Here is a 17,774-nt window from a genome sequence, read left to right on the forward strand (position 1 = left end):
AGCTCTTGGGTTAGTCCGGTTCAATGCGTGCCCAAAAAGGGTGGAATCACCGTGGTTGCAAATGCTAAAAATGAATTGATTCCCACTCGCACGGTCACCGGATGGCCGGTTTGCATGGATTATCAAAAATTGAACAAATGGACCAAAAATGACCACTTTCCAATGCCATTCATGAATCAAATGTTTGATAGGATTGCGGGAAGGGATTATTATTGTTTTCTTGATGGCTATTCCAGGTAAAACCAAATCACCATTGCTCCCAAGGACCAAGAGAAAATCACTTTCACTTATCCTTATGGGATCTTTGCTTTTAAAAGGATGCCCTTTGGGCTATGTAATGCACCCGTAACCTTTCAACATTGCATGATGTCTATTTTCTCCAACATGGTTAAGGAAGTCCATTGAAATCTTCATGGACGATTTTTCCGTGGTAGGGGATTTCTTTGATGAATGCTTGGAGAATCTTGCCCAAGTATTGAAAAGATGTGAAGAGACGAACTTGGTTTTAAATTAGGAGAAGTGTCACTTCATAGTGAGAGAAGGTATTGTCTTGGGGCTAAGATTTCGAAAAAAAGGCTTGAGGTTGATCAAGCTAAAATTGAGGTTCTTGTCAATCTTCCTCCTCCAATCTTTGTCAAATGTGTTCGTAGCTTCCTTGGGCATGCTAATTTTTATAGAAGATTCATCAAGGATTTCTCAAAAATAGCCAACCCTCTATGCAAGTTGTTGGAGAAGGAGTCGAAGTTTATATTTGATAATGCTTGTTTGAGGGCGTTTGAGGGCTTGAAAGAGAAACTCACATCGGTTCCTAGCATCATTGCTCCGTATTGGTCTCAACCCTTTGAGTTAATGTGTGATTCAAGCGGATTGATATGGGGGCCGTTCTTGGTCAAAAGCGTGATAAGATCTTCCACCTGATTTAGTATGCAAGCAAGACTCTAAATGGTGCCCAAATGAATTACACGGTCACCGAGCAAGAGTTTCTTTCTATTGTGTTAGCTTTTCAAAAGTTCTAGGCTTACTTGTTAGGAACCCATGTGATTGTTCACACCGACCATGTGTCTCTATGTTACCTCATGACAAAGAAAGATACTAAACCGAGGTTGATACGTTGGGTCCTTCTCTTGCAAGAATTTGCTTTGAAGTCAAAGATAGAAAAAGTTATAAAAATCAAGTGGCAGACCATTTGTCTCGCCTTGAAGAGGGTGGGCGTCCATTGGATGGCCTTGAAATAAATGAATTATTCCCGGATGAGCAAGTTATGGCGAGGTCATACGATATTATTTCGTGGTATGCCGACTTTGCAAACTATCATGCTAGTGACATCATGCCGAAGGATTTGAACTTCCACCAAAAGAAAATGTTCTTGAGTGACGTCCGAAAATTCTGTTGGGATGAGCCATATCTATTCTGGGTTTGCGCCGATAACATCATAAGGTGGTGCATACCTGAAGTAGAAAAGATGCCCATCATTGAAGCGTGTCACTCATCTCTGGTAGGTGGACACTATAGTAGCGCAAGAAAGGCGGCCAAGGTTCTTCAAAGTGGTTTTTATTGGCCTACCATCCACCAAGATGCTCATGAATTTGTGATAGCTTGTCACCAATGTCAACGCCATGGTAGCATCCCAAGAAGGCATGAACTCCCAATAACGCCGATTCTTGAAGTGGAGTTGTTTGATGTTTGGGGGATCGATTTCATAGGTCTATTTGTGAGTTCCTATAATAACGAGTATATCCTTGTGGCCGTGGACTATGTGTCTAAATGGGTGGAGGCCGTAGCGCTTCCTAACAAAGAAAGAAAGAGTGTCACCGTGTTCTTGAAGAAGCACATCTTCACAAGGGTTTGGACTCCAAGGGCAATCATTAGTGATGGGGGTAGTCATTTTTGCAACCGGTTGTTCAAAGCACTTCTTGAGAAGTATGGCGTCAAGCATAGAGTTGCTACCCCTTATCATCCCCGAACAAGTGGTCAAGTGAAAGTGTCAAATCGTGAAATAAAGAGCATCCTTTCCAAAACCGTCAATGCCAATAGGACCAATTGTCAAGAAAGTTGGATGATGCCCTATGGGCTTACCGGACAGCATACAAGACACCAATTAGCATGTCTCCTTATCAATTGGTGTTTGGTAAAGCTTGTCACCTTCCGGTGGAACTTGAACATAAAGCGTTATGGGCTTTGAAAAAGTTGAACCTTGAATGAGGCGAAGCTTTGCAATTAAGGATGGATCAAATCAATGAGCAGGATGAATTCCGATTTCAGGCCTATGTGAGCTCTTCCATCTACAAAGTCCGCATGAAGCACTTCCACGACAAAAAAGATCTTGCAAAGAGAGTTTAGCCCCGGGGATCGGGTGTTGTTGTTCAACTCAAGGCTCCGGCTATTTCCAGGTAAATTGAAGTCCAAGTGGTCCGGGCTCTTTGAGGTAGCACAAGTGTTCCCACATGGAGCTATTGAACTTATTGCCCCGGATGGAGAGCATTCAAAGCAAATGGGCAAAGGGTTAAGCATTACTTTGGCTTACCCAATGATGCAAAGACAATGGAGGTCACCTACCTCAATGAACCATAAAAAAGGTAAAACCGTCATGCCGCGATGTTAACTCAAGCGCTTCTTGGGAGGCAACCCAAGTCTTTTGTTTAATGTTTGCTTATGTGTGTAGGATGCAGGGAAAATAATTCAAGGCGGACCCGTTGGAAGAATTGGAAAAGAGCATGAGAAAATTACAGATGGGGGTGAATTTGCAGCCTTGATACGGTACCACATCTCGGGATGCGGTGAAAGTTTGCGGCCGCAAACTTCACCCCATAAAATGGCAGTGACCAATGAAAAAAAAGGAAGTTTGCGAGTAATTTGCCGCCGCAACTTTGCTCAACCCAATCAGCCAGTACCACTCTAGGTAAGTGAAGTTTGCAGTGGGAATGCGAGGTCGCAAACTTGATATGCGACCGCATTCTCCATGCAAACTCCAAAAAGTATAAAAGGCTTGTTTTGAAACGTTTTCTCCCATTCTTTTCCCTCTAAGTTTCAAACGCGACTCCTGTGCCCTTTTGTCACCCCTAATCACAATTGCAAGCATACACCCCTTAAAACCGACCCAACCCCATCCTCATCTTGTGTGTGGTGTGTCTATTGGATCATAATCAACAATTTCCCGCTTGCCCATCTCTACTTTTGATCTATAAGGTATGTTACAAGGCTATTGACTTTTACTCTTTCAAATCTTGCAATCTAAGCATAGTAGTAGCCAATAACATTGCCTTGTAGCATTAGTGTGATGCGCGAAATGTTATTCCCATTTGTTTAATTTGATTTACAATGGTTTTGTGGGATTGATGTTCATATGTGGAAATTGTTAGATTAGGGGTAGGGATTGCTTGTTAGTAGATTAAACGTGTTGGTAATGCTTGTTGGGATTGGGAGAATGGGGGATACTTTCTTGAAAATGGATAAAAATGCCTGGAGGTCGTTTAAGCATGAATTTTGGGGATGATGATGGATTTGCGGCCTCAAACTAAGTTGCGGTCGCAAACTTAGTTTGCAGTGCCACATCTCTATCGCATCCCATATTGAGTTGGCGGTGACCTCGCCAAAAACCATGAGTTGCGAGTAAGATGCGGCTCCGCATCTTGAGTTTACAAAGTTGTGGCCACGCAAACTCTACTTTTCAGCCGCATCTTGTCTCTTCTTCCCTTGATTTTTTTCTGTTTCCTGTGCATCGTTGCTAGTTTACTGCTTTCTTAAAACCATAAAAACATCAACAAGATTTTCCTTTTTGTTTTTCTTAGGACCTAATGTTTGTTGACTGTACAGGATGACTGGATGCAAGAATTTGGCACAAAACAACCCAACAAGCCTGACTGGGAAGAAAAAGAAGCGGCTTACTCTGGGTGCGGGGCCATCTACCACACCCTCTACACACAGCCGACTCCTACAGCCCAGGGCACTCCGGCCACTACTGATGATGTGATCCACCAGAGATTTGAGGCCCAGATTAAAAGGGAAGAGGGTCTCAGATGGGCAATAAAAGGGGTGAAGGAGCGTTATGACATTAAACGGTGCTTCAACATTGAGAAACGCATTAGTATTGATGGGTTAGAATAGTCTTTCCCAAAGATCATGGAGCAATTGCACCAGCGAAATTGGATGGTGTTCACCAAAGAGCCCGGGAAGTTTATCTCCCAAATTGACAAAGAATTCTACGCCAACCTAGGTGTGAATATGGGCAAGAAAAAGGAAGTCGTGGTGGGTTGCACTGTTAGAGGATGGGCTGTGCCCTTGTTCCACGAGGGGATCAACTTAGAATATTTTGACAACAAGGGCATACCTCACAGTGAATATGAGGACATGATTCAATCAAATATGGCTGAAACCAAACGAGGCTGGTTGGCAGAAATCATAGCGGCTCCGGGAACTACTCCTCCGTGGATAAATCCTAGGACGAGTATTGAAAAGGTGACCCTAAATATTGAAGTAAAATTTTGGTTATCCTTCACCAGCTCTCGGTTCTGGCCGTCACATAATGAGACCCTAATAGGGATTCACAAGGCCATTCTCATCGCGTGCATCATGATTGGGGTACATATTAATGTGGGTTGCATTACGTACCCCCACATTATCGATAGAGCTTGGCAAACATCTTGGTCCATCCCTTTCTCATGCTTGATCACTGCTTTATGCAGGAGGCAGGTGCCGATGTTTAAAAGGGTTGACCGAGAATGTGCAGCAGTTAGGGTCGTAGATATTCTCCAGATGAAAGATGATGATAACCCTGAGAGAAAAAAGAAGAGGGCCCAGGCCCAAACCTTTGATCTCACAGCAGGCTTAGAGGACCTTGCTAGGCCTGCCACTTTTTCCATCCCGACACCTTCGGGTCTTGCTTTGGCTGGGGTCCACCAGTAGTATTGCTGTGGGGTCCACCACTAGTGACACTCCCCCACCTGCTATAGGGGCCCCACCTCGAAGCACACGCCCTCCCTCTGTTGATGATTTTTGGAACATGGCTCGGACTATGAGGGTTATGGATTCCAAAGTGACCCGCTTCATCCTCTCTCTTCCCGACATGATTTAAAAGGCGGAGGAGGAGTCCAACAGACAGTGGGAAGAGCCTGTGGTTAGTCTGGAGATGAAGGTAGAGAAGTTAGAGGCTGGTGAGATAGAGAGTGTGAAGGCGGTAAAGACCGACTTTGCTCAGTTGTGCACCGATTTCACAGCTTCCCGGACTCCACTATTTGAGGCCATAGGTACCGGGGTTGGTATGGATACTGAGGAGGTCCATAGGGCTCAGCATGAGTTAGAGGCAGCAGAGAGTTCTTTGCATCACACCCCTGCCAGAGATGATCCATTAGATCTGGGTGAGGATGAGTACGAGGAGCTGGATGATATTGAGACACTGCCGGATGCTTCAGAGGAGCAGATTCAGGCAGTATTAGCAGCTTCTGCCCAGCATGACCACCGTGTCGCTCGTACAGATACTGAGCTTAAGCGCGACATGCAGATAGCGTGAGAGCACTCCCTTATGGATATGATGACCCATGCGGGGAAGAGTACTGGTGCCACCTCCAAGCCTCCACGGTTGGCAACACTTCAGCACCATCTGAGCCCACATCATCTACTATTGCCGCTACTGAGTCCACCGCTGAGCACAACACTGAGGTAGTTCGAGAGGCCACATGAGCGGTCACAGGGAGTGCTTACTTCCTTTTGAGTGCTACTTGTTTATTGCATTGGGGACAATGCAGTGTTTTTAGTGGGGGTGGTACTCCTAGTGTCGTTTGATGGAGTTTTTGAGTCTTTTTGATATGATGTACCAGGGATACTGTACATATGACTTGTGTTTTGACGGATAGTACTTATGTGTGTTGTTTTAAACATTGTAGTATTTTCATTATTGCATATGTGTTGTTGTGTGTTGCCCGTATGTTGCTTGTGTTATTTGTGGTATTAGCTATATCCTTGGCTTTTCTTAGCCGTGGTTCTTTTCCTAAGGATGCTAATGGTCTTTTGAACCCGGTATTTTTAGAAAGTTTTGAGTTGGCGCTTCCCAATGATAGATATTTGGGCGCTTTCTTAAGGAAACTAAGCCTTGTAGGGTCGGGATGTGAGCATGACTTGTTTTGTATCAATACAGTTAGAATGTCACATAATATTGTGTACCCCTCTGAAAATTTTGAGCTTTAACAAGAATTGATGATCATGACAACTTAGGCTTCACTTTGTTACTCTTGACTATTCAATTGGGTAAACCATAAATTAATCTTGTTTAGAAAGATATTGACTAATTTTAAACAATGAATGTGCCAGCAGTGGTGACGTTTTGTACTAACTTGTGTGATTGCTTGTGTCAACTCGAACTTGCCCGGTTTGTCTTTCTAAGCTAAACTTGAATGATCGGTTGAAGAAAGGATCTTAGGCAATCTTTGAATTTCCATGTGAAACACCTTGTACATATATGTATCACTAGTCAACCCTTTTGAGCCTTTAGCCTTTTTCTTGTTGCCATATTACAAGCCGTACCACTTCATGTATCTCTTTTGAACCCATCCTTCCTTGAACTCTAAAATCTCAACATAGTCTATTAGCCTAAGTTGGGGGTGAGAGGCCATGCGATTAAGTCGACGAAAATAGAAAGTGGAATGGCGGTAGTTAGAAGTGAAAAGGTTGCCCTTGCACGAAAGAAAATAAAAGAAAAAGAAAGAAGTTTTGTTTATCGTTGTATTTGCTAGAAAAGATTCTAATAAGTGCAAAAGGGGCGATTAATAAAAAGGTGATAGACAGATGTGACTAAGGAGAGAAAAGGTGGAAGGAAAATGAAAGTGTGGTGAACCTAAGAAAAGGCCTCAACCAAGTCAAATGTAGTGCTCAAGGAAGGGATAGTCACTGTACCAAATTTGTATTCTACCCAACCCAACGCCGTCATTACAACCCGGAAAGACCTTTGTGATCTACAATTGATTGTTTTTGGAATTAGTCTGGAAAGAAAGTAAGGGCAAACATATGGTTTGATACTTGTGACACGTAAGATTCTTTTTGAGTGCGAGTGTTCTCCTTTTGTCCCTCTCTATTGATTGATAATTGTGTGAAAGGGACTTTCTTTCTTGTGAGGGTGCATGTATTGTAACAATAAATGAGCAATAAGACCATGTAAGAGAGTCAATCAAACGTGAACACGAGTTGAGTAATCTCGTGAAACCATGTGAAGCTTAGGAATGTCATAAGTTCATTGTTAGTGCATATTAATAAGAAGGGGTGGATATAGTAGAAGGATTATGGGTGTTCTCTAATTATTGATACCAACCGATAGTCATGTGCATCCCATGGAGGCCAGTTAGCAAATAGTGAGTCATGAGTATCGAGTCGTTTGCTTGAGGACAAGAAAAAGGTTAAGTTGGGGGTTTTGATAAGTCATGGATTTTAGGGCTTTTTACATCTACTACTTATACTTTTTTTAGTAGTCTTTTCAAGTGTTTGTTCGTGTTTTCGTGTGTTTTCATATGTTCTTAGGTTTTTGTGAGTCGAGGACAAAAAAGGGACAAAATGAAAAAAAAAAGAAGCAAAAGAGCATAAAGTTGCGGCCCCGCAAAGTGGACTTGTGGCCGCATCTTTTGCCTAGAGAAATTACAGTGAGCTGAAAAACTATCATCAACTTGCGATGAGAATACGGCACCGCAACTTCGGAGTTGCGGTCGCATCTTGGAGGCCAGAACTCCCAGTAAGCCAAGCTACATTCCTGAACTTACGAAACAGATGCGACACCACAAACTCAAGTTGCGGCTGCATCTTCAGAAGGACCAAGAAGAATTGTTGAGTGTTCTGCTGTCACAAACTCAAGTTGCGACCGCAAATTGGGATCGCAATTCGTGAATTTGTCCGAAATTTGACCTTTTGTCCTCCCTCTATAAATACTTGTACCTAGTGCTCTGTGCACATTATTGAATATTCTCCGCTTTTCACTTTTCAGTTGTCTTTTAGCATAGAGAAAGCTTTGAATATCATTTATTGTGGAAGCTTTTAAGAAGATTCTCCATTTTTTTGTCATCTTCTTCATTAACATTATTGTAAGCTCCATAAATATTCTCTTTGCTACTATTTTTTATTTAATGAGTATGAGTAGTTAAATCATTTAGCTAAGGTTGTGGGACCAAATGTGTTAGTTATGTGATCGGGTTTTTGCATTCAACTTCCATTTATGTGTGATGATGTTTTTCTATTTACTCTTCATTCTTTAATGCCATTTAATGGTGTACAACATTATTTGTACCTATTCACTTTTCCTTTGCTTGAGAAAGAAAGGGGAAGCTAGGAAAAGAGTAAATAGCAAGGATTTGAGGCTTATAAACCACATCTAATAACTTGAGCTAGAGATAGGAGAGTTACTTGAGATAAAATGGGTGTTCATATTTTCCACATTCTAAGGCTTGAGAAAGCTTAGTAATGGTCTTTATCAATTTGGTTGAGAAACTTTTGATAAGCATTTGTATCCCATATTTAATTACATCTACACATATAAAGGAGTTGGATTAATACCCAGTTGCATTACTTTCCATTGGAACCACAACCTTAGTGCCTTTAGTAATTGTTAATTAAAATTTAAGCATTCTCTTACCAATGATCATGACAAATATTAAAACCAAACTTTTTGTACATTCCCGTCTCTAGAAATATAGACTATTAATCAAGCGTTACACTTAACGAGTTTATTTCTTCACTGTATTCTCTGTGGGATTTGACCCCAACCTTGTTGGGTTCTATATTTGACAATGACCGCTTACTCGTATTTCTAAAGGTGTAATTTGGGCGTATCACAAATATACTCCAAGTATTAATCATTCCAGCTAATTCTTTTCCTAAGATTTCTATTGGGTAAATATATTTTATAGGTGGTATTGGGTAAATACATTTTATAGGTGGTCACATAGCCATCACTTTTTTCACCAAAGTCACTTATCTGTGTTTTCTAACACAAAAGTCACATAACCATAACTTTTTTTCACCAAAGTGATCACTTTATACTATGTTTTCTATCACAAAAATCACAAAACTTTGAGCCTACTAACACAAAAGTCACATCTACCGGAAAATTCAAATCAGATGAGTAATATTATTTATTCTTTTTTGTATTATTATTTTAATCTAATAAGTAGAAATCTAATTAAATATCTTTCAACTATTGAACGATTTTTATACCCTTAAACTGTTACTTTTAACTTCAAAAGGACAGAATTGTCATTGAAAAGAGGCCACAAATGTAGCCAGTTATTGATGTAAATACAAAGTCTAGATAATCAAGTCCTATTTAGTTGAAGTTTGTAGAAGTTGTGTTGGTAAACGTATACCTCTTTGAAATTATTAGGTGAGATATAACTACGTAGATAAAATACTTATAGAGCCCGTTTGGATTGGCTTATAAGTTGCTTATAAGTTGTTTTCAACTTTTTTGAATGTTTGACTGGCCGGCTTAAAGTCATTTTGTGCTTAAAATAAGCTCAAAAAAATAATTGGACCCATTTGACTTAGCTTATCTAAAGCAGCTTATAAGCTGAAAACAGCTTATAAGCCAAAAAAAATAAATTAGGCTACCCAACTTATGTTTTTTAGCTTATAAGCTGCAAACAGATTATAGGCATAAACCCATCCAAACAGGCTCATAATCTATACCTCACGAACTTACATAAGCATAATTTGAATGCAAATAATAATATATTATGGACATGGTCTTCAATTGCTGTGGCAAAAGCAAACACTTTTTTTTTTTTTTTTTGGAGATTTACTTAGATGTACGAAAATAAATTTATATTTATCATAACTAATAATATTATTCTACTCTACAAATAACAAATATTATTCTTATTGTCAAAAAATACTTTGTCAATACTGAACAATATTTGGAAGAAACACTTCATGAAAATACGAACTCACTCACGAATATCTGACACAAATAAACCATGCACAAAGAATATCATTAAGAAAATCACAAAGAGAAAGAAAATCTAATTTAAATTCTTTTTTCGCATGCTAAACTGAGTTTTCTAATAATTTAAAAAGATTATATTTTATCATCTACATTTTTGTAACTCATAAAATAAATGTATATAATTAAAAATAATTTTATCTATTATTTTCTACTACGATTGAGATTGACTGAAAATAACGTGAAACTGCACGTTTTTAGAGACAAGTAATATCTAAATATATGTATGAATTATAAAATTTAACATTGTCATACGTATTTAAATTAGGAACTCCAATAATATTGAATTACTAGATGAGTATTACTTTTCGATTAAATTTAGAACTCCAATAACATTGATTATTAGAGGAGTATTACTTTGTGATTAATTTTATCTTCTCTACTTTCATGTGTCCAGAAAAATATAACAACTTCAACTTCATATATGACATACGTTATCTCATTTAAATCTGTTCCAAATAAGATCAACGTTGAGTATAAATAAGTTAGAAAATCTAAAATGCATTTGAGTTATATTTGATTCACTTTTTAAGAATACTTGCACATAAAATAATTCGCCCTTGTTTTATAACTGAGGTTATTACCGCGTGCATACACTACATGTGTCTTCCTTTTTTATTTTGTTTTTTTACTTCAAGAAGCACTTACACATGAGAATATTAAATGATCTAGAAATGGTTCGTTAATCCTTGAAAGTTGAATCACTCTTTTCCCAATGTATTCTTGCTAAATACATGATAAATAATATTTTCACCATAAATTAAGCTATTCAATCTTGACCTGTTCTCTTTTCAACTATTTTGAAATACTCAAAAATAGGATTTTGATATCCAAGAACCAGTCTATAAATTTACACAAAAGATTCTGTCATCTAAGGAAACAACGGAAAAAAAAAAGAAACGCAAAAAAGGAGAAAAAAGCAATAGAATAAGCAAAATACAAAGGGAGATCACAAGGGAATAAGAAGATAAATAGGTCAGCAAATATGACGCAATTGATGACGAATTCTTCCAAAATCTGGCATCTCATTTTAAATATTCATCAGTTATAATATCATTTTGAAAGAGAAACGTTAGATCACTAATAATCTAATAGTTAACAGATTCGATAAAGGAACCACACTCAAACAATCGAAAAACTAAAAAGAAAAAATAGGAAGATAAAAAGATAAGAGTCGTTGAAATCCTCAATAATCTCCCGCTTGCGGCTCACAAATTGGCTCTTATCCCTTCTCGGCTTCTCAACCTCCTCCTAACAATAAATAGTATCGTTGTTAATTTTTTATTAATAAGAATGCACAATCCTATTATCAAAGATAAAGCCAAGTCGTTCCACACCTTTTTAGCATTGTATAACTTCATATTAAATCATGCTCATGTCCTGGTAGAAGAAAAATGAAGAAAAAGGAGGAGAGGAGATTTAAAAAAAAATGATAAAAATGTGAAATGGATATAGATCATGCCCTAGGAGAGATGCCACATCTAAGTGAATCAATCCAAAATTTTTCACTCGTGAACCGATGGCAACACACTATAAGAACTTTTAAATTCATATCATGGATTTTTGGTTTTTTTTTTTTTTGATGTTGTTCTTTGTTAGTTTGATTCATAAAAAATATACACTAAACTCTGATATATATATTACTCAATTTCATTGATGCCTTCCTTGCCCACAACTTTAATTTCCATTCTAAAGAAATTGTTTCGAATTGCTCATACGTAATATCTCTATTTTACATATTAATAATATAGAATGTAATGTGAAAGAACATAGAACACCTGATTTACATTACTGGAAAAGTTTGTACCTATGACAGACTTCAAGGTTCATTGAATAAAGAATTACTTTTAAATAAATATACTTGAGAGTGTAACCTTAAAAATTATCTCATTGCATGACGGGAAGAACAATTTCAACTCTTTATTTCCAATAACATATTGCTAAAAATCAACGAATAGTAAGTTAGAACATGCAAATGCAAATTAGTGTATGCACAAGATTCACTTCTAATCTCTAAGTAGTGCATAAAACAATATGTAGAGGCATAAGAATTAATTATCAGCATAACTGTGAGGGATTAGTAGACATTAAATAGTATTGTAAGTTAAGGTTATGGAAAAAAAAACTATCACAAATATAACGATTGTTGATACCTAATTTTTGGCCTCCTGTAATTTATTTTAATCACTCAGAGTCCTCGGGTAATAAATAAATGAGCTGAGCATTTTGAAAGCCTTAAATGATTTTTATAAATTGTCCAAGTCAATATTTCATTCCCTTAAATTAATAAAAGGGATTTTCATGCATCATAAGTTAATTTAGAAGTTTATGAGTATTTTCATGATATTTTGTTAAATTTAATTTATTTATTTTTTTTTAAAAGAAGAAAGATAGGGGAAGGGTTTTATTTATTTGATTATTTAAAATTGTCAAGAAGTCAAATTTTGCAAATACTTCATTCTCTTTTTAATCTTTGAAAGTTTGAGTAATTTAAATAATTTCAGTAATTAACTATTTAACCCTTTAAACTTTTGTTTTTTATTTAATCTGCATGATTTGTCAAAAATAGGCATAATTTTCCATAAATGTTTTAATTAGGTTAATTAATTAATTAATTAAGTGATAATTACTGCAAAATTGATCCTTTTTATATAAATATATTTTGTCTTGGCAATAATTAAATTAGTCATTTCATGATTTACAGAAATTAGATTTATTTTGTAAAATCAGCCTATTAATGTTTTAGTTGAAATAACTAATTTAGTTTAATTTCAAAATTGCTAATTAGGCCAAGCAAGGCCATAATTGAAATAATTATGCTAGGATTATTAATTAAGGCCATTTTAGGCCCATTAACAATTTGGTCGAGTTTTTAAAATTAGTTTAATAAAATAATTACTGCCTAATTTTTCCTATAATTAAAACTTCTTCAATTTTAATATTTTTTTCTAATTATTCGTTTTTATGTACAAAATATACATATGTATACACCAAGTATACATACATATATACAAGGTATACATATGTATACACTTGGTGTATACATGAACCCGCAAGGCCCTTTTTAAATTATTTCAGATTTTGGACCGTGTCTAGCCCAAGCCAGGCTGAGACGCAGACCAAATTAGTTTGAATGAATAAGAGGGGTATACCCCTTCAGATTTTTATTTTCCCCCTTTTTGCAAAAAATAAACCCCCCTCCCCCTCCCCCCCCCCCCCCCCACATCACGACCCATTTTGGCATAAGCCGTGCGGGCACTTACCTCTCCCACTTCTGTATGCGAACCGTTAACCCAACGATAATTAAGACATAACTATTAAATCAAGCAACGGAATAGAATAAATATATAAGTCTCACAATATATATATATATATATATATTAGAATAGTGCAAAATAATAATGACACCCCCAGGGTCTAGTCTGAGTAATACAAGAGCATCTAAAAGGGAAATAATACAAGTCTGGAATAATAATACATAAAGTGTCTATGTCTCTGAATAGAAATAGGATAAAATGATATAGAAGTCTTCAAGGCAGCGAGCGGCCATGCTCACCCTAGAAACTCAAAGATAATTTTGAAGCGACTATCAGCCACGTGTAACGGAAGCGGATCCAACCTGATACTCTGCATTCATAAAGGAATGCAGCAAGTGCAGATCAGTACAAAACAATAGTACTGGTAGGCATCATCGGCCGACTAAGCATAGCTAAAACAATACAGAGAATAAAGCATATAGGCAGACAAACCAACAAGTATAAATCAGATGTAATCAAAACCAAGTACATGTCATCGCCTAAGTAAAACATCTAATCCCAAATGCGTCAAGTCATAATATATCAAGTTTGAATCCAACATCACAAGTACAACACCAAAACATCTCAAAATCAAGCCATAATGCAATGCAATGCATTAGTGTATGAATGCAATGCAATGCCATGTAATGATGTGTACACATGTACTCCGGACAAAAATATCGACATCTCGGTAGCACAACCCAAGGAGACTCGCGAAGTCTAAGTGCCACCCGTCCTGGACCTTTGCCCAACAAATAGGCGGAATCCCGGATCTTTGCCCACGGGGGGTTCTCACCGGCACCACTCTGGAGGACCCGCAGAGTCCATGCACTCACTCAATCAATGATTTTGGAACTAACATCGGATATCAGCCTCTCACGTCACTCAAGTATAACCGAGCCTAGCTCATCAAGGTGTTTCATAAAATATCATCAGTAGCTCAACAGTGTATCATGAAAAATGAGAGTACGTGCAATGCATGTATCATCATCAATAATCATGCTCAATATCACAAGTATCAACAATGGGTACGCCAATAATATATCCGAGTCACGAGTACCAACAGTGGGTACGCCAATAATATATCCGAATCACAAGTACCAACAGTGGGTACGCCAACAATATATCCGAATCACAAGTACCAATAGTGGGTACGCAAATAATATATCCGAATCATTAGTACCAACAGTGGGTACGCCAACAATATATCCGAATCATAAGTACCAACAGTGGGTAAGCCAACAACATCGTAATCAAGATGATAAAATAGAACCCAATATCTATCAATAACTCATGGCATCAGGCCAACACAATAGAACAATCAAATCACTACACAACGGGGTGGCTAGCTCCAATACACAACAGGGCCCAACCTAAGGCAATATCTAACCCAACTTTATACTCGAAGGTTCACATGCTGTCTCTGACAATAAAATCTAAATATATGCTTCGCTATACGAAGTCTCACCAAGGGTAAGTCATAACCTACCCGGATGGCCGAACTGCAACCACCAATAACTCACTCATTTGCCTTGCCTTTTCATTGAACCGCAGAACCAAAGTAGTCTAGGCATATTCAAAATCTAGATTAGAAATCATGAAGAATGATACAAATATCGCTATCATTCAATTTAGGTCAATCTAACCCTAGAAATTGGAGAAACAGGACCCACAAGGGCAAAACGGGAAATTCGAAAGAAAAATATCAAATTAAGCACTAGGTGATCATAACCCAACTACTAATTACTAAATTAACTCATAGATTTACCCAATTTGAAATTTGAAGCAAAACCCCCAATTTGGGTATAAACCCTAACTCTTTGATTCTGAAATTCAACACTAGAATGGAAGATATATGATTAATAAACTTAAATTCATCAAAATCTAGCATAAACTCCATCAATTTCATCATTAATAAGCCTAGAGAAAAGTTCATCAAAACCCACTTCCATTACTAAGGGATTATTAAAGGAAAGGGGGAATCTATGATGATTAGGATTAATGGAATAGTAAAGGTATTAGCAAGATTTACCTCCAAGAATTTTCTTCAAATATTTCCAAGTACAGTCCCCAAAGCTCTAATTTCGAAATGGTAATACATGATAGACTAAGGGCTTATTTAAAACACACTTAATGAAACAACAAGGCTGTTACTGCAACGAAGCTAACGAGGCCGCAACAGCGGTGCCGCTATTGTGGGCACCATGTACCATATATTCCCTAGTTTTCCTAAGTCTTAATCAAAATCTCGAACCATTCCCGAGGTCATCTGCTCACAAACCACATACACAGACCCACACAAAAATACACTACGAACGCGCTCGTGGTCTCGAAATTCCCAACGGAGGTCTCGTTGATCAAGTCAACCCCCGATACCTTATTTTCATTTCCCAACCCAAGTTCCAGAATGCATCCGAGTGCATTGAAAACCGAACTAGATATATACACAAGTCATAAACGACCATTCGGACCTCTCCAAATCGACGGATTTTCGAAAAAGGTCCGTTTACCTAAAAGTCAACTTCGGGTCAACTATTTTTTACTTTAAACCCATATTTCACAAAACATTGCCCAAATCTGTTCTAGACACCTCGAGAAGCGTGCCAACTGTCCCCTCGGGTAAAAAATGAGCTAATCAATGCTCGAAAAAGGGAGAAAATGCCGGAAAGACTATAACGCCCAAACGGGTCGTTACACCCCTTCCCCCCGTCTCTCTTTCTCTTCCCTATTGCCTGAAACCCTAGCAACTGCCTTTGATTCCCTCGTCTCCCTCATGCTAAAAATGGCATATTTACAGTGATATACTGACATGCACAACATTTGCATGCTTGTTGTGGTGAAAATATCAAAAGTTCACTCAATTCCATGATTTCTTTTACCCGAATATGGTATAAATCTTTGTTTACTATTTATTTTTAGATTTTTAGTCCAAGTCGTCATTTTCATTTGCTTTAAAGTTCATTTTGTTTGCATTTTTACTATTGGTTCATGATTGTTGGGTCAGATTGAGCCAAGAAGGATCAGATCTGACCGTATGTTGCCTACGCCTTAGATCTGGGTTGTTGGATTGTTGTTTACTGAGTTTGATTGTGAAAAAGGGTTTTATCCCACATCGTCGTTGGTAGTTTTAGTTGAACTTTTGGGGTTCTATAATAGAACCCCAAGCCTCTTACAAAAACAAGTTTGAAAAGGTTGGGAAAAAAAAGGGAAAATAGTAGATAGAAAATAGAGAAATTTGAAAATGGAAGAAGTTGAAAAACTTAGATTTTTCGAAAACTTCTCAGTAAAAATAATTTTAAAACCTAGACTGAAATAGTTGGGGTTTTCTTAGTTAAAATATTTGTTCTTACTTCATTTATTTTCGCGTGTAGCTGAGTTGTTGAGGTTTGGAAGCACAAAGGCTCCCAAATTCGATCTTTTCGTGACTGCGCATACAAAAGGTAATTCCTTATTAATTTTAGTTTGTTATTTATAGTTTTTCCTAGTCTAAGTGTACTTATATTATTTAATTTGGTTTGTGATTAATACTTCTTAATGGTGGTTACTACTGCTAAGGGGTTGTCTATTTGGTTTTGTGCTTAACTTTTGGATTTATTTTAGATGTAGTAGAATTCATGTGAATGCTTGTATTGGAACTTATTTGGAAATTAGGCTGTTTGAAACTCCTATTGGTTTGTTTGTTCATGTGATTCTAGTATTCTTATGTTTGCTGTGAAAGGATGTGGTTGAAGTACTTTGAAAGTTTCATGTTTTTTCACCTTCCTCCCATAAAGTCACATTAGTTGTTAGTTACAATCCTAAGCTGAACCAGTGCAGTAAAGTCTAATTCTAGGTGCTGTTTAAAAGAGATAAGGTAGTTTATAGGTTGATTTAGATGAACATGAATAGACTTCCTGTAATGTGTGCTTGTGCTCTTAATTTGAAATTACCTCTCTTACTAATCAATCATGAACTACCCTCCCTTGTGAAGCAAAGTCTCTTATCAGGATCATCTTGACTATGGATGTTTGAATTTAACAAATTGGTTTAGATAGAGCTTCTGGTGTGTTCTTTTCTTTAAAAATGAATAAATACTTAAGTATAAATTGAACCTGCTTGCTGATTTTCTTTTGTGAAGATGTAACCGTAGATGATTCCATTTTTTTTATTTCCTTCCTTCTTAAGTGATCTTACTCACATGAAATAGAGTAAAGGTAAGGATTAATTAACATTTTGCCTTTTCTATTAAATGGTACTCAGATTAAAATTAGGTCCATTTTAAGTTTTGTAGATTGATAAACTGTCTATGGCAGCACCTGTGATTATGTTATCATCTAATGTAGCAAAGGTGTATTAATTGTCTATGATTTATAGCAAATGCTAGAACTAATGTGACTAAGGGACTTTAATGTGAAAATCTGTTCTTTCCCTTGGTTTGATTAAGCTTTAGTCCATTGTCTGAACTTGTTTCTTAATCATATAGAGTCCATAACTTGTTTTATGAAGTTCATGGCACCAGTCCTCCATTT

This window comes from Lycium barbarum, chromosome 6 (genome assembly GCF_019175385.1).
Source record: "Lycium barbarum isolate Lr01 chromosome 6, ASM1917538v2, whole genome shotgun sequence".
In the NCBI taxonomy this organism is placed as follows: domain Eukaryota; kingdom Viridiplantae; phylum Streptophyta; class Magnoliopsida; order Solanales; family Solanaceae; genus Lycium; species Lycium barbarum.